This window comes from Convolutriloba macropyga, chromosome 12 (genome assembly GCF_964194025.1).
Source record: "Convolutriloba macropyga chromosome 12, txConMacr16.3, whole genome shotgun sequence".
Classification (NCBI taxonomy): domain Eukaryota; kingdom Metazoa; phylum Xenacoelomorpha; order Acoela; family Convolutidae; genus Convolutriloba; species Convolutriloba macropyga.
The window spans coordinates 45,523,945-45,549,127 of NC_134479.1; the positions used below are offsets into that span (position 1 = coordinate 45,523,945).

The 25,183-nt window shown below is 39.0% G+C and overlaps 1 long non-coding RNA gene across 1 annotated transcript; it reads right to left on the minus strand.

The window, feature by feature from the left end:
* Window positions 1–498: 498 nt before the first annotated feature.
* On the minus strand, window positions 499–16,680 carry LOC142350264 (uncharacterized). The gene is made up of 3 exons (XR_012760870.1): window positions 16,580–16,680; window positions 15,809–15,863; window positions 499–800 (listed from the first exon to the last, which is right to left on the minus strand). It is a non-coding gene; the product is annotated as an uncharacterized LOC142350264 (long non-coding RNA).
* Window positions 16,681–25,183: the final 8,503 nt, after the last annotated feature.

Genomic DNA, 25,183 nt, shown 5'->3' on the forward strand with positions numbered 1-25,183 from the left:
ATTAAAATTTTTCGCGGAACGCGCTTCCGTCAAACATGTTATGCGCTGAAAAGCAGTTTTCATTTTTCAACTTGTAGTTTAAAAGTGAAAACAATGACAAGAATTTCCATATAAACAACCGCTTTTTTGTGCACAAAATTTGATAGTATGTTTCACACGCATAATGCATTAAGATAGAAAAGTGAAATTTGGTAAAAAAACGAGTAAAATACTCAAAAAATTTGGTACCGGTAGATTGCTCGTAATGTTACGACAATAATTAAGTTGCCCCGCAATTTTAGTATTTGTTTTCAGTTGTGAATTGTATATTTCTCTTAAGCGAAGTTTGAATCGATTCTTTTGGTCCTGTTGTCTCTTTTGACCTACGTTTTTGAATATATACTGAATATATCACTTGACTTATCGTCCTCAGAAAATCGTGAGATCTCAGGCCAATTCTTGTGAGAAGCTATAGGCACCGCGAAATTTGTACGTTTGTAAAGGTAAATTTTTGTTAGGCGTGTTAACATCATTTGCGGCAAATCTTTCATTATACAGATTTTTTTTTGAGATCGGGTAGGGAAATTTTTGGTTTATTCACTTTTCTGTTTATTTTTATGTTTCTTCATCACCACGAATTCTACAAAGTTTCGCAGCTGTCAACATAAACGCTGCAATTGACTTCTGAAACGGTTTCACCAGAATGAGAACAATTATGGTGTTCACAAATCCAAATGAGATCCGGACTGCTCGCAGGGATATGTCTACTGTCATTAGTTTCCTCTGGCGATAGTGGAACGCAGTAACATGAGTGAGGTCAACTGTTTCAAATTGTGCGCTGTGTTATATCCCGTAGACATTTTGCATCTAGTCTGCCTCCCCCCCCCCCCCCCCCCGTGTTAAGAATTTCGTCGGATTCAAACATAAGAAATCGTCGGTTTTCGTCGGTTTTACTTCACCAAAACCTGTCAAACCCCTTACGTTATTTTTTCCGCCGTTTTGATCGGTTTCCGTCGGTATTTAAACGTAAGAATTGTCGGTTTTTGTCGGTTTCAAAACGTAAGAAGCCCCCTACCCCCAGATTGGAGCGCATGCATCTTTTACGCCCCCAAACGCATGTGTTATCTTTTAGGTAGTAACGTGTTATGTAACAACACATAAAAAGTAATGGGGGGCATAAACCACTGGGGAGCCGAAACAGAATAGATCCAACACTTTTTCTCGCAGCGTTTTAGACTGTTAATAAACCCTGATAGCATTCAAACTTCTCTATAAACTTCTTTTTAGTTCACAGCATTGTTCTGTCACGACCAGTACATTAACTCTAGATAATTTTTACGTAGGAAAATTTTTCCAGGACTTCATAGCATTTCAAGGCCGGTGACTTTGTTAGATTTTTCGGATGAAGATTCAACGCTGAAAATAGGGTAAAATGAGACAAGGTAATTGCTGTGAAAACAACAGCGTCATATTCATTGAATTATTTTTTAATGTTGAATTGCATATCAGCAGAACTCTCGCAAAAAAATCAAAGCTTATTTGACCGTTTCGCCACTTTTGAAGCTTTTGTCCAGAAAATGTAAAAAAAAAATGGTCAACAGTGCGACTTTTTGTGTTTTTTTTGTCTTTCTAACTCGTTCAACATTCATGAATTAGGGTAGCTATTATGGATTTAAAATTGGCTAATGCATTGAAAAAGACGGTACACTTAGCATTTACTACACAAGTTGACAAAATATAGAAGAATTAGTAAGGCCTTAATACGGCTCGGAAAGAAAACCGTACAAAATCTTGTCAAGTTTACAACGGCACCATGCCCAATTAAGACCAAAAAAAGATTAATAACAAGAAATTCACTTGAACATGAAATGGACTGAAAACTGTTGAAAAACTCTCTAGCAAGGTTAGAAATTTACTTTTGAGAGTTTGCGAGTATTATTTTTTTGTGGTTTTTCTCGCCTCCTTTCTCATTCTGAGCTTGGGACTGGCAGGGGCAAAAATATCAATAAAATAATAACAATACTGATATAGCACGGTAGAGAAAAGCGAACTTAAACAATTGACCAAAAACATACAAAAAACATTTAAAACACTTCATAATACGCGAATACCTTTTTTGAAATTGATTATAGAGAAATATTCAACACTTTGTATAATGGTATTTTTTTCAAATTGACAAAACTTGACCAAATCTTTCAAAGATTCCAAGTTCACACAGTCCTTACAATTGGTCGTGAACCAATGTGGCGGTTGAGCTTACTAACTCAATAACCAAATTGAATAGCGCTTCAAGGCCATTTCAAGCATTAAAGCTAGAATAGCATGACGAGCAAAATTTATTGCTACATTCTATCGAAGCCATACGGATTTGTTCACTTTGTTCAACATTCATATTTAGTAACTAATATTAGTACACAATCGTCATACATGAAGTTAAACTCAAATTCAAACTCGAACTACGCTATTATTGCCACGTTTTCAAGTCTTCACAATCACACTATTTTAGATCAAACGGAGCAAGAGACACCCAACTTGATAAGTCATATTCGATGAATTTTACAATTTTGATACCAATTCAGTTAATGCGGGGCACCGTATAGGGTATCCCGAACCCCAAACTCAGTGTATTCAGATATTTTTACGACATAGTGATCTACAACCAATCAGAGATGCAATTTTGATATGTACGGCAGTAAAAATAGAGCTTGAAAAATTAACAAAAATCAGTTGAAATTCGTAAATTTGGTTACACTAAACTGACATACAGTGCGTTTTCAAGCACTCTTTCTTGAGCGGTAAATTACTTGTTATCATGTCTTGTTTCTGTAGATCATATTAGTGATTGTACAGTTTTAACTTAACTTTGACTTGTGAAAAGAGAATTAACTTTGATATTCTCAAAACTTTCTTTCTGAGGAACGAAGTTCCTAAGTAAGAGAAACTTTGTGCAAAGTATAAAGTCATTTTCTCTTACTGGCTTTAACGAAGCCTAGCATAGATCACTAGTTGCGTTATTGAGTGTACTGAAAAGCACAAGGTGCAAAAATTATTACATTTGTTAACTTTGATTATCGCGCAGAAGTCTCCGAAAATATTGAGACATTGATTATAGAAACATATTGCCCGAGTCAGTTCCTAAGACAGTTATCTAAAACTATACATCTGGGATTTTGCAATTTCGAATTATAGGTTGAGTCATTAACCAAAACTCGATCAAAATTTGATAATTTAAAATTGAATTATTTTATTATTGTGAGAGAAACGAGTTTGTTATACAGCTAAGCTGAGCAATTAGTTATCAAGAAGAATTGAGTAACAAGTTATGCAACGGTAATCTACAGTATAGCGGATAATACAGTTCACAAAAGTTAACTGCAAAAACACTATTTCCGGACAGATTTGAAACCGCTGTAACGAACGGGGTGGTGTAAAGTTTTCCTTGACTTTGATAGGAGAGCAGACGTTTTTTTTGGTCCGCCGACCTGGAAAGTGGAAGGCAAACTGCTGTCTAATCTAATGAAAAGATTGCAGAAGGCACCCTTCAAAGAGAATCAAACAAATCAACAGCAACAGGCCAGTGAGGCGAACAGAAGTGTGCAACTCAATAAAGAAAATAAATTGCGAACCCTGCTGAAAAGAAAACAGCAAAGCAAACAAATAGCAACCAGGCAATTCAAACACAACCAGCAGAGAGGAGCCTCAATCAACAGCTCACAGGTACGACAAGAAGTTCCAAGACTTAGTATAAGAAGATAACTCTAAACGATGGCTTGGCTACAAAATAATTAAGATTCAGATTGACCCAAAAACTAAGAGTCCCCTGTCAACAGACAGTTCACCTCCCAGAAGAAGAAAAACCCAAGCAACTGTAGCGTCTAATCAAGCTTGCATTCCACCCAACAAGTTTCGTTGAAGAACATCTGAAAGAGTCAAAGAAGTGCATGGCAAACTTGGACTATCATAGGCTTGCATAATTAAGCAAAGGCACGCCACCAGCAAGGAATGCAGAGCAAAGCAGCACAACTCAAGCAATGAACGAAAGCGAGAGCAACAATAGCAACCCAACGGACAACCTAGTTGATCAAACAATGCAAAATGGAGCAACAGCAAGCGGCCAGGATACGGAGAATGTTTCGGAAACATCTTCACCAAAGCAATAGCGCGAGGAAAGAATGAAGAAGTTCGATATCGTTTTCGAAACCAAGAGGCGACTAGAACAGGCACGGTTTGAGTGCAGAAGGCTAGAGCTGGAAATGCAAATGAAGAAACTGGAAACCAAGCATCAACTACTGAAGGAAGAGCTTGAGCTAGAGCGCAAAGTGAAGAGAACAGACTTGGAGAATAATGATGTTCGTTCCCGAGCAACTACCGCTCGAGACAAGTCACCTTCCAACTCAAACCCAAAGAACAGAGATGTCTCAGACCGGGTCAGTAGAATCTACAACCTTCTAACATCAGATCGATCAACAACTCGCTTCGAATTAACCCTAATGGGAACAGGCATAGTCACTTCTTACGATATCGTAGTTCACGAGACCGATCCTCAAGTGTTGAAGACTGGAAGTTTCCCCCAGAGCTGGTCTACAAAGATAAAGAGTGGGTACGCAGGTAGCAGTAGCCTACCAAAGCTGAAGGTGAACAACTTCGACGAAACCCTCTCGAGTGGCCGAAGCAGTCTAGTATGTTCATTGCTACAGTGGATTAACGCCCAATATCAAACTCAAAGAAGATGGGCCATCTAAAGACTCTACTGACAGGCAAGGCAAGGTCAGCAATCTCTGGAATGGGCTATTCTGGAGAGTTCTATGGTGCTGCACGGAGCGTTCCGAGGAAGAAGCTTGGAAGGCATCATGTGATCATTGATGCACAACTGGAGTCTTCGCAAAGCAAATGAGGTAAAACTTCCCGACGCAACAAGTCCGATCAGTTTCTCACTTATTATTCAAACATTGTGACTGTGCTCAAAGATTACAAGCAGTTTGGAGATCTGCAATCGAGCTCGACACTGTATATGAGTAGATAAACTACCTGAAATCTCAAAGAGATGTGGTGGTTCTATGTTGATGATAAAGACGAAGATTGAACTTATCTGATTATGTTTGAAAAATGGCCATCTCGGATGGCATTCTTGGATGAAGGGGTTTTCAGCTTTCAAGGGAGAGTCAAGAGAAGAAGACCGAAGAGGCACAAATAGAGATAAACGGTTCTCAAATACATCGAAATTTATTGCTAGTTCAAAAAAGAAACATGGCAAATGCCAGGGGATTACTGTCCGCTAGCTGGTGGCACTCATAAAATTTGAAACTGTCCATTATTCAGGAACATGAAAGTGAATGATCGGTACGCAGCAGTGGGGAAGCAACGCTTATGTTACAAATGTCTAGGAAAACGACAGTTAATCAAAGACTGTAATCTCAATGCGTGCGGTATCATTGAATGCATCAAGAAGCACAAAAGATTGCTACACTCAAAAAATCAAATGAGCGAGGGCAATCACGCAGTCAACGTACGCGCAGCAGCAATCAACAATCAATAACCGCAGCGGAGAGGTCTAGTATGTTCAATGCTACAGTGGACCAACGGCCAATAGCAGACTCAACGAAGATGAGCCATCTGAAGAATCTACTGACAGGCAAGCCGAGGTCAGCAATCTCTGCAATGGGCTATTCTGGACAGTTCTATGGTGCTGCACGGAGCATTCTGGAGAGGAAGTTTGGAAGCCCTCATGTGATCATTGTTGCACAACTGGAGAGTCTTCGCAAAGCAAATCAGATGAAACCTCACGACCCAACAGGTCTGATCAGTTTCTCAATTATTGTTTATAACATTATGACTGTGCTCAAAGAGTCCAAACAGATTGAAGATTTGCAATCGAGCTCGACACCGTATATGGCCGTAGATAAACAACCTCAAGTTTTCAAAGAGAAGTGGTGATTCTATGTTGATGATAAAGATGATAATTGACCTGATCTGATTGTGTTTGAAAAATGGTTATCTTGGATGGCAATCGCGCGAGAAGGGTTTTCAACTTTCAAGGGAGAGCAAAAAGAAGAGGACCGAAGAGGCACAAATAGAAATAAATGGATTTCAAAAACATCGAACTTTAGTGCTATTTCTATTGTGAAAGAAACAAGTCAAATGCCAAAGGATCACTGTCTGCTAGCTTGTGTCACTCATAAAATCTGAATCTCTCCACTATTCAGAAACGTGAAAGTGAATGATCGGTACGCAGCATTGGGGAAGCAACGCTTATGTTACGAATGTCTAGGCAAAAGACTGTTAATCAAAGACTGTAAAGTCAGTGCTTTTGTTATCAATGGATGCTTCAAGAAACAAAAACAATTGCGACACTCAGAAAACCAAATGGACGAAGGCAATCACGCTGTCAACGTGAGTGCAGCAACAATCAACCAGAGTAACGAAGTTACAAGCTTTCTTCAGATCGTTCCTGTCTCAATACAGAGCGATGGCAACAGGCTCAACACATGTGCTTTCCGTGACAATGGATCAACGGTTTCATTCATCGATCAAAATATGCAAGAGAAGTTATGAGCCCAAGGCCCATATGTGACGCTGAACATAGCTGGTGTACACGGAACAAAGTATCTGACGACCGAGAAGGTTCCTCTCAAAAAAAGGGACTACATTCAAAGGCGAATTGAAGCGAAGCGTTTGCACAACCGTCAATCTCCCTGGGAAACACAAACTACAACTACAGCAAGCTGAGGCAACGTTTCAATCACTTCAGTGTTCTACCCAATAAAAGCTTCAACTTGATCGAATTTGGCATCATCCTTGGTCAAGATGCTTATGAGCTACAAAGCCCATTGGACTACAAGATAGAAACACGAACTGAACCTTTCGCCGTTCTAACAGAGCTGAGATGAGTAGTAAGTGGACCAATGACGGTCAAAAGAAGGCAAAATTTTTGTCATTTTGCCTTCACAAAAGATGTAAATGTGGATGAGAACATCCAAACTTGGTGGGACATAGAAATTTTCTCTTGCAAAATCTTTGTCGTCAGTCAAGTGGTGGTTCTATGTTGATGATAAAGATGAAGATTGACCTGATCTGATTATGTTTGAAAACTGGCTATCTCCAATGGCCATCGCGCGAGAAGGGTTTTCAGCTTTCAAGGGAGAGCGAAGACAAGAGGACCAAAGAGGCGCAAATAGAGATAAACGGTTTTCAAAATCATCGAACTTAAGTGCTAGTTCGATTGTGAAAAACACAAGGCAAATACCAAATGGTCACTTTCCGGTAGCTGGTGGAACTTATAAAATTTGGAACTGTCCACTATTCAGAAACATGAGAAGTGAATGATCGGTAGGCAGCAGTGAGGAAGCAATGTTTATGTTACGGATAACTAGGCAAACTACAGGTAATCAAAGATTGTATACTCAATGCGTGCGGTATCCTTGGATGCATCAAGAAGCACATACGATTGCTACACTCAGAAAACCAAATGGGCGAGGGCAATCACGCAGTGAACGTACGCGCAGCAACAAGCAACAATCAATAAGCAAAGCATAGTAGTCTAGTATGTTCAACGCTACAGTGGATCAACGCCCAATACCAGACTCAAAGAAGATGAGCCATCTAAAGACTCTACTGACAGGAAAAGCAAGGACAACCTCTGGAAGGGGCTAATCTGGACAATTCTATGGTGCTGCACGGAGCCTTCTGGAGAGGAGGTTTGGAAGGCCTCATGTGATCATTGATGCACAACTGGAGAGTCTTCGCAAAGAAAATCAGATGAAACCTCATGACTCAACACGACTCATCAGTCTCTCAATTATTGTTTGGAACATTGTGACTGTGCTAAAAGACTACAAACAAATTGGAGATCTGCAATCGAGCTCGACACCGTATATGACCGTAGATAAACAACCTCCATTTCTCAAAGAGAAGTGGTGGTTCTATGTTGATGATAAAGTTGAAGATTGACCTGATCTGATTGTGTTTGAAAAATGGATATCTCGGATGGCAATCGCGCGAGAAGGGTTTTCAGCTCTCAAGGGAGAGCGAAGAGAAGAAGATCGAAGAGGCACAAATAGAGACAAACGTTTTTCAAAAACATAGAAATTTAGCGCTAGTTCAAAAAAGAAACAAGGCAAAGGCCAGGGGATTACTGTCCGCTAGCTGGTTGCACTCATAAAATTTGAAACTGTCCACTATTCAGGTTCATGAAAGTGAATGATCGGTACGCAGCTGTGGGGAAGCAACGCTTATGTTACAAATGTCTAGGAAAAGACAATTGATCAAAGACTGTAATGTCAATGCGTGCGTTATCAAGAGGCACAAACAAACGATTGCAACATTCAGAAAACCAAATGGACGAAGGCAATCACGCAGTCAACGTGAAGGCAGCAACAATCAACCAGAGTAACGAAGTTACAAGCTTTTTTCAGATAGTTCCTGTCTCAATACAGAGCGATAGCAACAAGCTGAACACGTGTGCTTTCCGCGACAATGGATCAACGGTTTCATTCATCGATCAAAATATGCAAGAGAAGTTACGAGCGCAAGGCCCCTATGTGACGCTCAACATGGCTGGCCTACACGGAACAAAGTACCTGAAGATCGAGAAGGTTCCTCCCAAAAAAGTGACTACATTCAAAGGTGAATTCAATCGAAGCGTTTGCTTACCCGTTAATCTAATCTCCCTGGGAAACACAAACTACAGCTACAGCAAGCTGAACCAAATATTCAATCACTTCAGTGTTTTGACCAACGAAAGCTTCAACTTGATCGAAGTTGGCATCATACTTGGTCAAGATGCCTATGAGCTACAAAGTCCATTGGACTACAAGATAGAAATACGAACTGAACCTTTCGCCGTTCTAACAGAGCTAGGATGGGTAGTCAGTGGACCCATGATTGTCAAAAGAAGGCAAAATTTTTGTCATTATGCCTTCACAGAAGATGTGAAAGTGGTTGAGAATCTCAAAACTTGGTGGGACATAGAAAATTATGTTGCCAAGATCATTGCCGTCAGTCATTCAGTCAAAGAAAGAACTGAAGTCACAAAGGATGCTGGAGAGTACGAGGAAGTTTACAGGCGAGCGGTACGAAGTGGGAATGCTGCGAAGTGAACCAGAGTCAAACCTACCAAACAACTACAGCTCTGCCTTGGGTCAGCTTTACTGACTGGCGTGATGATTCCAAAGGGACCCAAACATGGAGAGTTTGTATCAACAGTCAAAACATAGAGATATGGAAAATGGACTCGTAAAAATTTTGATCGAGTCCGAAATGAAAGGCACCTTCGGAAAAGAATGGTATTTGCCACACCATCCACTGTTAAACCCGAAAATGCCTTGTAAACTAAGACGTGTCTGCAATGCTGCATCAAAGTACAAAGAAGTACGCCTCAATGACAAGCTACTAGAAGTACCTGATCTGCTACATGGGTTGATTGGAACAATATTCAGATTTTGTAAAGGACCAATAGCCCTGACAGCTGACATCAAACAGATGTTTCTACAAGTGAAAGTCCCGAACAGGCTAGAAGTTGCTTGAGGTTTCTATGGCGTCCAAAGACTAATGATCCTCTTCAGATATATGAATATCAACGTCATGTATTTGGAGCTATGAGTTCTCCAACTTGTGCAAACTACGCTCTCAAGTAAATGGAACTGGACAACAGTATCCGATTGCGGCAAATGCAATACAAACAACTTCTACATACACGATGTCATCAAGTCTGTGGAAACCCCTGAAGAAGCAATTGAAGTTTTCAATCAACCACAGCCTTATCTCTCAAAAGATGGATTTGAACTGAAGAAGTGGATAAGCAAAAACAATGCAGTTATCGAAGCAATCCCAGAAGACTTGAAGTCAATCAGCAAAACGAAACAGGTCGAAGTGGAGCCAAAACGGAGAGATCCTCAGTGCTAGGACTGTAATGGATCGTAACTGATGATAATCTTCAAGTGTGCAGAGGCATCAACAAAGAAGTTGAAACACCTATAACCGAGAAGAAGATTATGTCACTGATATCTTCAGTATTCGACCCGATTGAATTGTTTGCTCCGTTCAGTGTTCAAATGAGACGACTTCTGAAAAGCATTTGCACTGAGAATGGACAACATCTGGACAACAAAGTGGAGCCTGGTGACGCAAAAGAACTGAAATGGAAAGAACAATTGACACTAGTGGCTCAAACAAACATCGATAGAAGGTACTTCATCAGAGAGAGAGAGAGAGAGAGAAGGGATAAAACCGAACTTCTTGTGTTTACTGATGCATCGACTTGATGTTAGCAGTAGCCTATCTACGTTCACAACCGAAAAAATGCTCAGCTTAGCATTTAGCATTGGAAATTGCAGAGTGGCACCCATGAATCATCTTTCAATACATCGATTGGAATAGCAAGCGGCAGTCATGGCAGTGAGGTTGAAGGAACAGATATTCAAGGAACACGAAACGATGATAAATAGTTGCAGTCTTTGGTCAGACTCAACTACGGTATTGCAGTGGATACACAGTTCCCATAGTAAGCAACAAGTGTTTGTAACCAATCGATTGGCGGAGATACCAGATACAACTGATGTGTCGCAGTGGAAACATGTGAGTTGTATCAACAACCCAGTGGACATTGGCACTAGAGCAATCAACTTTGAGGTACTCAAGAGAAACGAGTGGCTCACTGGGCCGGCCTGGTTGAAGCGACCAAAAATAGAATAACTAGAGCAACTGAAACCAATCTTTGCCTCAGATGAGGAGAATATACCCTTATTAGTCTTCATGAAAAAGGCTTAAGGGAAGAAAGCGATTATTCAGTGGGAAAAATCCATTAACTTTAACAGACTAGTGAATACAGTGGCATACGAACAGCGAGCATTGACCAATTACAAACCAGCAACACTCGTAGTCAACATCCAAGAAAGAGAAAAAGCAAAAGCAATCATCTTCAAGTTACTAAAGCGAGAACAGTTTGGTAAAGAGATCAAATCTCTGAAAACTGAAAAGAAAATTGCAAAAAACCGCAAAATCCTTTCTAGATGAAGCAGGAGTAATTAGAGCCACAGGCAGAATAGGTAAAAATCAATTGGACTTCAATGCGAAGCTTTCAATTTTGCTACATTGGAAACATCATTGTGGTTGAGCTATTTATGCAAAACGAGCACAAAGACAATCAACACGTGGTCACTGAGCTTGCAAGAAACATTTTTCAACTGAGGATGTGGATACTAGGCATACGAAACGCCTTCTGATTAATCAAGAACAAGTGTGTTACGTGCAGAAAAGGCAGAGCACAAACGATAGCACCGGTGTTGACAGATCTACACGAAGAGCGGTTATGAGCTTCAACAGCCTTTACAAATGTTGCAGTTGACTACTTTGGCCCTTTCATTGTGAAGAGTGGTCGAAAAAATGAAAAGCGATGGTATTATCTTTTCACATGTCTAACTATGAGAGCGGTGCATATAGAAGTTGTAACCAAGTTAGACGCAGCTAATTGTCTCAATGCAGTAAGGAGGTTTATTGCGCGGAGAGGAAATTCGAGTACAATCATCAGTGACAACGGGAAAAACTTTGTTGGAGCTGAACAAGAGTTTGCTGAGTACTTTGCGGCACGGAACAAAGAAGGGATTGGGCAACATCTAATTCAAAGAGAAAATAGATGGAACTTCAACACACCCGCAGCAACTCACTTCAGAGGAGTATAGCAACGATTGTTGGTGAGAAGTTGCAAAAAAGCAATGTATGCAGTGTTGGGGAACAGACGAGTCAGAGAGGACGTTCTTTCAACAACGATGTGTTTTGATGAGCAGACTTTGAGCGCAAGACCTTTGACTCCAGTCAGTTCAGAGGTCAATGACTTAGAAGCATTGACTCCCAATCACTTCTTGCTGTGCAACAAGAACGTTTGCTTGCCAACGTACAATGCGCAGAAAAAATTATTGATCATCGACTGACAGGCAAGGCAAGGTGAGCAATCTATGGAATGGGATTTTCTGGACAGTTCTATGGTGCTGCACGGAGCATTCTGGAGAGAAAGTTTGGGAAGCCTCATGTGATCATTGATTCACAACTGGAGAGTCTTCGCAAAGCAAATGAGGTGAAACCTCACGACTCAACAGATCTGATCAGTTTCTCAATTATTCTTTCTTACATTGTGACTGTGCTCAAAGATTACAAGCAGATTGGAGATCTGCAACCAAGCTCGACGCAGTATCTGGCAGTAGATAAACTACATCAAGTTCTCAAAGAGAAGTGGTGGTTCTATGTTGATGATAAGGATAAATATTGAACTGACCTGATTATGTTTAAAAATGGCTATCAAGGATAGCATTCCTGCACGAAGGGTTTTCAGCTTTCAGGAGAGAGTGAAGAGAGGAAGACCGAAGAAGCACAAATAGAGAAAAACGGTTCTCGAAAACGTCGAACTTCAGTGCAAGTTCCAAAAGGAAAGAAACGAAGCAAAAGCAAAGTGATCACTGTCCGCTAGCCGATGGCACTCATTAAATATGGAACTGTCCACTATTCAGGAACATGAGTGTGAATGATCGGTACGCAGCAGTGAGGAAGCAACGCTTATGTTACGGATAACTAAGCAAATGACAGGTAATCAAAGATTGTAAAATCAATGCGTGCGGTATCATTGGGTGCATCAAGCAGCACAAACAATTGCTACACTCAGAAAACAAATGGGCGAGGGCAATTACGCTGCCAACGTAAGCGCAGCAACAAGCAACAATCAATTAGCGATGCATAGTAGTCTAGTATGTTCAATGGTACAGTGGATCAACGCCCAATACCAGACCCAAAGAAGATGAGCCATCTAAGGACACTACTGACAGGCAAGGCAAGCACAACCTCTGGAGTGGGCTCATCTGGACAGTTCTATGGTGCTGCACGGAGCATTCTGGAGAGGAAGTTTGGAAGGCCTCATGTGATCATTGATGCACAACTGGAGAGTCGTCTCAAAGCAAATCAGGTGAAGCCTCACAACTCAACATGTCTTATCAGTTTCTCAATTATTGTTTCTAACATTGTGACTTTGCTCAAAGTATACAAACAGATTGGCGATCTGCAATCGAGCTCGACACCGTATTTGACCGTAGATAAACAACCTCGAGTTCTCAAAGAGAAGTGGTGGTTCTATGTTGATGATAAAGATGAGTTTTGAACTGATCTGATTATGTTTAAAAAATGGCTATTTCGGACGGCATTCGTGCACAAAGTGTTTTCAGTTTTCAAGGGAGAGCGAAGAAAAGAGACCGAGGATGCACATGTAGAGACGAACGGCTTTCAAAAACATCGAACTTTAGTGCTTGTTCGAATGTGATAGAAGCCAGGCAATTGCAAAGTGATCACTTTCCACTAACTGATGGCACTCATAAATTTTGGAACCGTCCACTATTCAAGAACATGAGTGTGAATGATCGGTACGCAGGAGTGAGGAAGCAACGCTTATGCTACAGATAACTAAGCAAATGACAGGTAATCAAAGATAGTAAAATCAATGCGTGTGTTGTCATTGGGTGCATCAAGCAGCACAAACAACTGCTACACTCAGAAAACAAATGTGCGAGGGCAATCACGCTGTCAACGTAAGCGCATCAACAAGCAACAATCAATAAGCAAAGCATAGTAGTCTAGTATGTTCAATGCTACAGTGGATCAACGCCCAATACCAGACTCAAAGAAGATGAGCCATCTAAAGACTCTACTGACAGGCAAGGCAAGGACAACCTCTGGAGTGGTCTAATCTGGACAGTTCTATGGTGCTGCACGGAACATTCTGGAGAGGAAGTTTGGAAGGCCTCATGTGATCATTGATGCACAGCTGGAGAGTCGTCTCAAAGCAAATCAGGTGAAGCCTCACGACTCAACATGTCTGATCAGTTTCTCAATTATTGTTTCTAACATTGTGACTTTGCTCAAAGTGTACAAACAGATTGGAGATCTGAAATCAAGCTCGACACTGTATATGGCAGTAGATAAGCTACCTCAAGTTCTCAAAGAGAAGTGGTGGGTCTATGTTGATGATAAAGATGAAGATTGACCTGATCTGATTATGTTTGAAAAATGGCTATCTCGAATGGCAATCGCGCGAGAAGGGTTTTCAACTTTCAAGGGAGAGCGAAAAGAAGAGGACCGAAGAGGCACAAATAGAGATAAATCGATTTCAAAAACATCGAACTTTAGTACTTGTTCGATTGTGAAAGAAACAAGGCAAATGCCAATGGATCACTGTCCGCTAGCTGGGTTCACTTATAAAATTTGGAACTGTCCACTATCCAGGAACATGAAAGTGAATGATCGGTACGCAGCAGTGGGGGAGCAACGCTTATATTACGAACGTCTAGGCAAAAGACAGTTAATCAAAGACTGTAAAATCAATGCGTGCGTTATCAATGGATGCATCAAGAAGCACAAACGGTTGCGACAGTCAAAAAACCAAATGGACGAGGGCAATCACGCAGTCAACGTAAGTGCAGCAACAATCAACCAGAGTAACGAAGTTACAAGTTTTCTTCAGATAGCTCCTGTCTCAATTCAGAGCGATGGCAACAGGCTGAACACATGTGGTTTCCGCGACAATGGATCAACGGTTTCATTCATCGATCAAAGTATGCAAGAGAATTTACGAGCCCAAGGCACCGATGTGGCGCTCAACATAGCTGGCGTACACGGAACAAAGTATCTGAGAAACACAAACTACAAAATACAGCAAGCTGAGGCAAAGTTTCAATCACTTGAGTGTTCTATTCAACAAAAGCTTCAACTTGATCGAAATTGGCATCATCCTTGGTCAAGATGCTTATGAGCTACAAAGTCCATTGGACTACATTGGACTTGTCATCAATTGTTATGTTGCAACGATGTCTCGACCCCCCTCCCCCTCCCCCTAAAGTACTGGGAACAGAATGCATAGCTTCACATTTTTGGAAGCTGAGATCAAAACTTATTAGATAGAAATGCCGAATTGTTCATTTCCTACGACAATCAAAGCTGTTTTTACCTTGAGTCCTATGAGCAGAAAAAAAACAAAATAAAAAAGAATAGTTCGCTTTAAAACCATTAAAATATTCGTTTTTTTTTCCAAAATAAACGCATTTTCTTTAAAAATATCCTTTCGGTCCTTTTGTCTGGTTGTTAACGAGTTTCATTAATGACTAGTCCCATACTCGTTATAGTTAAGTACAAAAATTATTGTTTAGCTTAGGTTTTTTTCTGACGATAAGGTGTCTTCGTCATGAAGTTTTTTATTTAAAAAAATCCAGGCATTGATTTTTCGGTGTAAATGTTTTTTTTCTGTTATTTGATTTTTTGTTTGTTTTTTGTCGCTTAGTCTTTTTGGACTCCTAATGGGGCATTATTTTCTTGAATGAAGGATTTCAGCAGAAATCAATGGTATTTTTTACACCAATTTCTTTCGGACCTGAATTTGTTTTTTAAAGTTTTCTATCTCTTCCTCATTTTTTCAACATTTTAGCCAAAATTCTGAAAGAGCGGGGTCGGAACATTTTATGTAAAAACACATTACCGAGTCTCTTCATTTTGATTGTTTGTTCAATACGGTTACACAAAAGAACAATTTACTGAAAAAAGTTTTTCAAGTTAGCTTCTAGTGACTTTTGCGGACTACAAAGTTTGACCTGGCTTGACCATTCAAAGTTCTCAAAAAAGTATCTTGTTTCATTTTAAATTTTTTGTAGTAACACCATGTGAGGTATCTTAGAGTTAGCATCCTTGACTTTTGGCACAGTTTGAGGCTGTTTAATACGGATACGTTAAAAAAAACTGAACTAATTTTTATTGACGCCGGAAAACTGTGATATTTTACTGGTTTTTTGTATTGCAGTTAGCGCACGATTTGGATGCTCCCAGATGTAACTGAAGTGATCGGGTGTTATGTCAGGCATGCCCTAGTTGAACTATTATTTTTGTGAGCTTAGTTTTTAGCAATATGTTAGTTTTTAGCTTAGTTTTCAGCAGTTATTTATGTGAGCTTAGCAACCGTATAGATAATCGATCATAGGTCTTGTCATCGATTGTTATGTTGCAACTATGTCTCGACCCCCCCCCCCAACGTACTGGGTGCAGTATGTATATAGCTTCACGTTTTTGGAAGTTGCGATCAAATCTTATTATATATAGAGATGTCGAATTGTTTATCTCCTACGACAATCAAAGCTGTCATTACATTGAGCCCTTCCTTTGAGCAGACGAAAAATCAAAATGAAAAAAAAACGGATCAGAATAGTTCACTTAAAAACCATTAAAGTATTCGTTCTTTTTTCAATTTTATTGGTACTTAAGTTACCTATTATGGTCCTTTTTTTCACTTTGATTCATTATCAAGCTAAACTGAGGGAGACACTTGAGATCGGGTCATCTGCCCAATATTGCTCTACAGTCAAATTATGTGAATGTATTTGTGCAAGTAATTTTGGGTCTTTCCCATGATAGCCTCCCAGATTAGTGGTCAGACAACCTATAGCCCCCCCCCCCATCATGGTAATTATACCACAATGGGGGCTATAATTTCATTGGGGGCTATAATGGGAAAGACGCGTAATTTTGGAGGTACCGAATTAGTGCTAGAAACAATTTATTATAAGTATAATTTTAATAGTTCAACTATTAATTGGTTGATCTGCATGTGTTCGAAGAGATAAACGATGACATTAGTGGAGCGACCCTCAAGCATGAAATCAGAAAACGTCACGTGGGGAATAACCATTACTGCCCAACAAATCGTAGTCAACATGAAAGCTGCAACCGGGAAACGTCACTATCTCAAATTTTATTAATTTGAACCGCATTCTGGTGGATTGAAGCGACAATTGACAGAAACTCACGAATCGAACAAACTGATCTACTATTTAAGTAAAGGTTACGTGACTCTGCTTGAAGTCACTGAAATTTTCTGGCGTTTATCGAGAACAGCGTAGGGGTTCGAAAAAATAAGTCCCCGGGTCGAAGTGTCACTGCTATTCAACGCAAAATTATGTGAGATAAGCGGTGAATGCGTAAAAATTTGTAGGAGAAGCGGTTAATGCGGTGAAATTACATAAATCAGGCGGTGAATGCGGTGAAAAAACCTTTATCGCCTGGTAGCAGTGAAATTACATGATTTCACCGCTGAATTTAGCGGTGAAATTACATAAATTCACCGCTTTAAAAAAAATTGTCCAAATTATTTAACATAAGCAGTGAATGCGACGAAATTACATAAATTCACCGCTTAACTTAGTGGTGAAATTACATAAACTCGCCGCTTAGAAAAAATTGTAAAAATGTGTGAGATCAGCAGTGAATGCAATGAAATTACACAAATTCATCGCTTAACTTAGTGGTGAAATAGCATAAACTCACCGCTTATAAAATGCTCCGAAATGTCTTTTGTTCCAAGAAGTTAAAATACGTTTATTAAAAGACGCACGGAAAATTTACCCACGACTAATCATACATTTTTTTGAATTTTTTTTCAAAAAAGATTTTTTGAATTTATGTATTTTCACCACTAGAGTAAGCGGTGAACTTACATAATTTCACCGCATTTACCACATTTCATCGCTCAAATTTGTAATTTCACCGCTTATCTTCCAAAAGGTCAACGCGTATGTTTTACATAGAGAAGAGTGAACTTGATTTAAATTCGAAACAAATATGTCAGACTTTAGTGAGCAGTGGTGCAGTGGAAGAAGAAATGACTGATATGCAGGAGGTGCGAGGTTCAAATCCATGCAAGGACGGTACCTTGTAGTAAGAGGTGAAATGTGGTTAATTTTTATATGTTCACCGCTTACTCTAGCGGTGAACTTAAATAATTCCATCGCATTCACCTCATTTCACCGCAAAATTATGTACAAAATTTGCAGTGAAAAAACCCACTTTTCATCGCATATCTTACATTTGTTTCAATTGTTTTCTCGACCCGGGTCCGAATTTTGAATTAACTTTTGCAGAGTCACGTAATCTTGCTTAAAACACGTACGTGCACATTTTAAAATGCCGAAAGTCTGCAGTGCCAGAAGTTGCTACTAGCCATAAGGTAACTTCCGTTGACTTTCGTCATTTTTAGAAGTGCGCGTTTCGTGTTTTAAGCATGGTTACGTGATTCTGCAGAAGTGAGTCACCGGGTCGAGGAAAAATCAGAAAAATATCTAAGATAAGCGGTGAAAAGTACTTTTTTTTCACCGACAATTTTGTACATAAATTTGCGGTGAACTGCGGCGAAATTATAAAATTTCACCGCTAGAGTGAGCGGTGAACTTACAAAAATTTATCATATTTCACAGCTTACTTCAGATTTCCGGCCTTACACGGGTTCTAACCTCTCAACTCCTGAATGTCAGCCACTTCTTCTTCCACTGCGCCAACTCTCACAAACTTCTGGGATATTTACCTTGAACTTAAATCAATTTCACTCTACTTTTTTTAACACATGAGTGCTGAATTTTTGTAGGATTTGCTATTTTTGCTGGTGAGGTTACATACTTTATCAAAGAAATGTGGTGAATTTTTGTAAGTTCACCGTTTACCCTATCATTCACCGCATTTATCACCAAAGTGCAACTCGCTCACAAAACCTTGATGAATTGAGATTATCAACAAGCATTCACTGCTGATGTCTCACAATTTTAACACTTTTTCTAAGCGTTGAATTTATGTAATTTGACCGCATTCAATGCTGATCTCACACAATTTTAATACGTTTTTCGAAGCGGTGAATTTATGTTATTTCACTGCATTCACTGCCGATATCACACAATTTTAACACTTTTTCTATGCGGTGAATTTATGGAAGTTTACCACTCAATTATGCTGTGAATTTGTATAATTTCATGCCTTCGCCGCTTATCTCTTATAATTTGGACAATTTCCCAGAGCGGTGAATTTATGTAATTTCAACGCTAAATTCAGCGGTAAAATTATGTAATTTCAACGCTTCCCGATGATAAAGTTTTATTCCCGCCTCATTCACCGCCTGATTGATGTAATTTCACCGCATTCATTGCTTATCTTATAAAATATTCCGCATTCACCGCTTATCTTACAAATTTTTCCGTTGAATGGCGGTAGCACATTGACTCGGATCAAAACTCTGAATGAATATCTCGAACAGTTTCACGATAAAAGTGAGAAATTCTCAGTGACTTCATGTAGGGTCTCGTAATCATTACTTAAAACACAAACGCGCAAGTTTCAAAAAGAGGAAAACCAAAGGAAAGTCTACTTGGACTAAGTATATAGGAACTTCTGGCATTTTAACTTCTGAAACTGCATACTTTCAGGATTTTAGAGGGTGCAAGTTTGTTTCAACTGAATTTTCTCAAAATTTCCTAAATATAGGTGGGATCACACTTACTTCCGCTTACAAAGCCATATTTATTGATTGGATACTTATCAGGAAGATTTCCGGGAATTGTAAGATTTGGCAAGTAGAACAAGGAAACAAGGAAGTTTCTCACTACGATAATTCAGGAATAGTCAAGATTGACGAGATTCTTCAAGGCTCGGTAGCATTTAACCCGAGTCGAGGTTTTTGGGTGAAGTGTTGTGAATGCGGTGATTGCTGTGAAAAATTTTTTTTACCGCATATCAAAAATTCATCATTAAATTCACCGCAATTCTTACAAAAATTCCCCGCTTTGCTTTCTAACGTTTCCTCCTTCTGATTTAAATTCACAAGAAATATCATAGCAGTAAGTGACAGTTGGCGCATTGGAATAAGAAGTTGAGCAGGAGGTAGGAGGTTCGAAACCGTGTAAGAAAGCTTTTTTGTGAGAATACTGAGAATGCGATGAAAATAAATAATTCACCGCCATTCACCGCATTCACTGCAAAAAAATGTCAGAAATACGCTGTGAACATTATTTTTTTCACCGCACTTCACCGCATTTCTTACGAAAATTCACCGCGAAACCTCGACCAGGGTAACAATTTCCTGATGGTTCCAGGTGAGTTCTTATGCAATGAGTTCAGGAACTCAAAAGAAAGCTTTGGGGGGAATTTGGTCGGAATCTTGATTTTCGATTTGCAAAGGTTTCTCATAGGATCTTACATCATTCTCATTTTGTATAATTCGCCTCAAAATACCTTTGCTCTAACTTCTGGAATTATCAGCAGTAGTGCATGCAAACAATTTGTTTACTTAAAGTACTGCTGATTTCGACCAAGTAAAATCATTCAATTTGTACACTAGAAAAATTATCCACTTTTCGTACGCAAGCTGATCGAAATTGTATAAAAAAGAAAGACAAGATTTTATCATTGTTTTAAACTCAAGAGCTAATGTTCAATCAAAAAAATTCTGAACTTGTAAGTCTTCCTGAACCATTTCAGCAAAAAAAGGGAATCTAGTCCAGAGGAAGTGACAATCTAAACTGATTAATTTGCCGCCATTTTTTGCCAAATAGATGTCCAGCCAGTCTAGACTCTAACCCAAATATAATATGTCAATAGGCGACGACGTATGTTCTTTGTTTTCAAATCATAGCCAATAAGTTACCGTCAACGTTCAGACGTTTCTTAATTTTAGATTTTTTGAATAATCAAAAAAAACTCTTACAACTATTTTCTCAACGAGCTAGAGAAGAGACATTGTTAAATTTGCTCATTTTTTCAAAAATCTCCGAAAAGAACGTATAAAGTAGTTAAGAATATAACGCTTCCATTACATTTGAAGACCCTAATTTTTCCATGTAAGACCTTGACGGTTGATTGCTGTTCACACGATCAAAAATTTTCTACGATTGAAACTTAAACAAACCTACCAACGTTTTCTTATTTTTTTGAGACTGAATGTTCCGATGCGTTCTTACGTTCGAAATCAAACACTGGTATTGATTTTTTGTAAATTTTCGTTGGATCTGGTTGACTTGTCGACCAAGGCTTGGAGTACCAATTGACCAGAGATTTGAGCACTTTGAGGTTGTTTTACGTTTCTCTGAACAATTTTTTTTTTAATTGTGTTGTCGTTTTTTTTGCGATTCGAGACAGTTTTGAGACAGTGCCTAATGTAAGCAATGATTTTCTATCGACGGAAGTCCTGTTGAGGGTAAGGCCACATTTCGTGTACAGGAAAGTAGACACTCCAAATACAGCTGAGTTAAGAATAAGCCGAACCCAAGGCTCCACTTCTAGAAATCTTGTTCTTATGCATTTCACACATGTCTGCAACATAATTATATGGCTTCACTTCAACCTTTGAGAGATCGGTAACGCAATGGAAGATTTTTTTATCTGATTTGGCGATTATATGAGCGGAGGCAAAATCTGTTATATACTTTTCAAACAAGAGACATAGGATTTCAAAGCTGATTTTCCGTATGCAACTTTTTGATTTTTTGTGCCACTATTGGGCACGCATTAGCATATTAAAACCAGACTGAATCGCCCACGTATGATGTATTCCAGTGAGATCTGAGATAACTGAGTTTTGAATGAAAGAAGAAGCTTTGATTCTAATCCCGTACCTAACTTTCAGAGTAATTCAGTACTGAATCAGGAGGTTTTTCAGAAACAATTCAGTACTGATGCAGATTCTGTTCATGACAAATTTTGCTCTGATATTCTCTGATTCAGACTCTGATTCAGACTCTGAATCAGACTCTGATTTTTTCTCAATCAGACTCTGATTCAGACTCTGAACCAGACTCTGTTTTTTTCTGATTCAGACTCTGAGTCAGGCTCTGAATTATCACTGACAGTTCAGGTCTGGAAAGTGTCAGCAATGCAATAAATATATTTGGTTAAATGTACGAAAACCGTCAGAACAGGTGTCTGTATTAATTTGTCACTGAACAAAAGGAAAATTTTATTTTCTGGTGTCATTGATTCCTTTTTCATAGTACATAAAGGTTTGAGCTTTATCTGTTTCCGAGAACCAAACGCAACAATGGTTTTTAGTGCTTCGCTCGCTTGATTTTGCAAGGTTTCCCATCCTTGTTATGCCCGGGTTGAGACCGATTGGTTAACTTGTAAGAACCTGCAAGTTTCCTACAGCAGATGGTTTAACTCTGTCCACATTGTTCTGCATCACTTTATGAAACCTTTTCTTTACCACCGAACAGAAACCACTTGGTATAATTGATTGCACTATTTATTTCCAATAACAAAAAATAACTATAAATTTTGTGTCTATTATAAGTGGGATTTTTTACAGACTCGTTCATGATAGTCGATGCAATCAATATTTCCTCAGTTTTTAACCTATAACCACCGAATTTAAAAGTAACAATTGACCTAAGTTTGGCAACTATTTTGCCCTTGAAAAAGACTGTTTTTAAAAAAAAAACAAATTTTTGATGCATCATCTTTTAAGGCAAGACAAACAATACCAGGCGTCATTTTCTCAAATTATACAAGCGCTTCATGTTTAACTTTTCGTACATAATTCAGACAGTTAATACATTTTTCAACCAGACAATTTCTAAGCAGTTGAAGAGCTCTAAGTCATCAGAAATCAAAAACGCGATAGCCAACTGATTGGCTTGTGAAAATAGTTATCCTCAATCCAACCAGGGAACCCAGAAGCAACAAAAATATTAAATTTGTTTCTAATGGAAAGGTGCAATAAACATGAGAAGCTGAAAACAATTTAAAACTGAAATACTTAGCCTATCGAATACTAAGTGTTTATAGAATTAGTACAGAATTTCATCGGTACCCATAGACTGAAGTTGATTTCGGATCTCTAGTTCATCTACTTGTGATGTGATTGTTTAGTAACAATCACATTACTTGAAACGAGTTTAGTAATCCAACGAGTTTAGAAATATTGGTGCGTCAACTGACGATCAACATCGTGCCAGAACTTCTATCAGAACCTTCTAAAAACCTGGTGTATCACTAAAAGTTTTTTGTGTTAACTGACTCTTCAGTACAAAAATTGGCGCTAAAAATGAGTTTCCGAAATAGATCTGAAATTGAGCAAATCTCAATTAATTGAGGACAAGATGCAAACGTTGACAATGTTTTGACAAATGTAATATTTCTCCAAGGCTTAGTGAAACACTTCTCAGCGCAAAAATCAAACATCATAACGATAACCTATAGCCCCTTCATGTTAAATATACCACAATTACGTGGCTATAATTTCGTGGAGGGGAGGGGAGAGGAAACTATTCTGGAAATACTCGAAAAAGAGTCCTGAAGAGTCAGTTAACAGAAAATATATCTAGTGATACAATAGGTTTGCTTAGGTTTTGATAGAATTTCTGACACGCTGGTTTTCGTCAATTGAAGCACCAACATATTCGTGTACAGCTTCTTCACCTCTTATAAATGCCGAGTTTTACCGTGACGAATTGCAAGTCTAAATCAGATATAGAAACAAGCACATTTTTTGAATTTTTACCCGGTGAAGCCTCAAACCTGGAGCGCCAAGAAAAACTCAAGTCAAAAGTTTTTTTATCTTTTCAATTTTGAAAGAAGTTTCTACAATCAATTCAACTGAGATTCAAGTTCCATTTATTTCAACTTAATTTCTGTGAATTTCATTATAACAGCCCTTCACAATTCTAAATATCGCAAGCGAACTTGTCTCGACATGCAAACGATCATCAAAGCTCTGGCGTCTGCACGTTTAATTGCTCTTGAGCGAAGTTCATAACAATTATTGTGTCTTTTTTTGCAAAATTTTCGCTTGACAATTTTGACTTTTCGAATGACTTTTACGCCCTTGACTTTTTGCGTTTCGCGTGATCTAAAATTCTCTCTCAATCACAATTTTAAGCAGCTGAACTCAATTGACGGCAATTTATTACTAAGTCAAATGAAAATTGCGCCGAAACCGGTGTGATTTTTACTTTATATCTTAATAGTGGTATATGTTAACCTCTAATGTGGTTATTTGAAGCCCACTATTGAACTTCTTAGTCCCATTTAGCCCATATAGGCTTAATCCCCCCTACTGAAGCAGGCTGCAATTGCCTCCCATTAGTCGATCAAAGGCAATTCTTCCTACGTTTAGTCGGTTATGTTTCAAATTTGAACTTTGACCTTTCAACCAATCGATGGCGTTGCAACTTCATGTGACTAACTATAGCGTGTCCCTTGCAGTAAGCGAACTTTCAAATACACTGTCCACAATGCTCATTCACATGTTCAATTGCATGTTTTGGCGTTTTCGGTCATTCCGAGTTTACGGGACAGACTATATATTTTTGGTTTTCGAAAAAAACTAGTAGCAAATGATGATTACAGAAGGACTAAATAAAACTGTATATAGTAAGTCCCATAAAGTTCCAACGCAAGCGAACGTTCGAAAAGCTCTAGGCGCGCAAATGGGCAGTGCGTTGCTAGATATCTGCATGTTTTAAATTTGAACTTTGACCTTTGAAACGTTCGATAGCGTTGCAACTTTGTAGGACTGACTATAGCCTAGTTTAATAGAACATTGGGTTTCAACTATGAGCTTTTGTTCAGAATTTACGAAAAAGAAACGCTTCTTATTGATATAGTCAGTCCCATAAGGTTGCAACGCTATCGAAAGTTTCAAAGGTCAACGTTCAAATTAAAAAGTTGTCTGTGTGAGGATGAGCTCTTGCTTAACCATAGCTTCAGGTTGACCATAGCTATAACAATGTTGGCTGCAATGATGGTACCACGTGAAAATTTCAGACGCAAAAAAGTCCCCATAGTCACCAAAAAATCGCCTAATGCTATGCCGCTGCATTACGCAGGAACCACATTTGTTATTATTATTATTATTATTATTAAAACATGCAAAGATCAGCACTTCGTTGTTCACTTAGCATGTTGGGAGTTTTCGAACGTTCGCTTGTATAGCTTAATTTCGACTATATGACTTACGAGATATGGCTCCTTGTCTGTTATATCACTCCCGATTGAATTATCTGGCCCATAGAAATAAAAAAGACGGGGATGCGTACGTTCAGGATTATCTACAAATGAAGAATAGTTCACAAAGTGGTCACACAGAACACATACAGGTAACGCAACAATTACAAAAAGAACAACCGAATAAAGTGTTCGCCGCCTTTTAGAGGTCAGAATGTTCTTTGCGTCCCTGCCCCTTGCTATGAGGACGTAGCGTTCCATTGCTATGGCCAACACTATCACTAGTTGACTCCAATAGGTCGAGATATCAGCTAGCAGCCTAAGAGTGTCAACGCCCCACGTGAATAAATTTGCAGCTTCAGGTGTTAAAGAATTATGTTCGCCGTATACAAATCTGCTCGCATCCGTCGGTCATTTGACAAAATTAATTGTG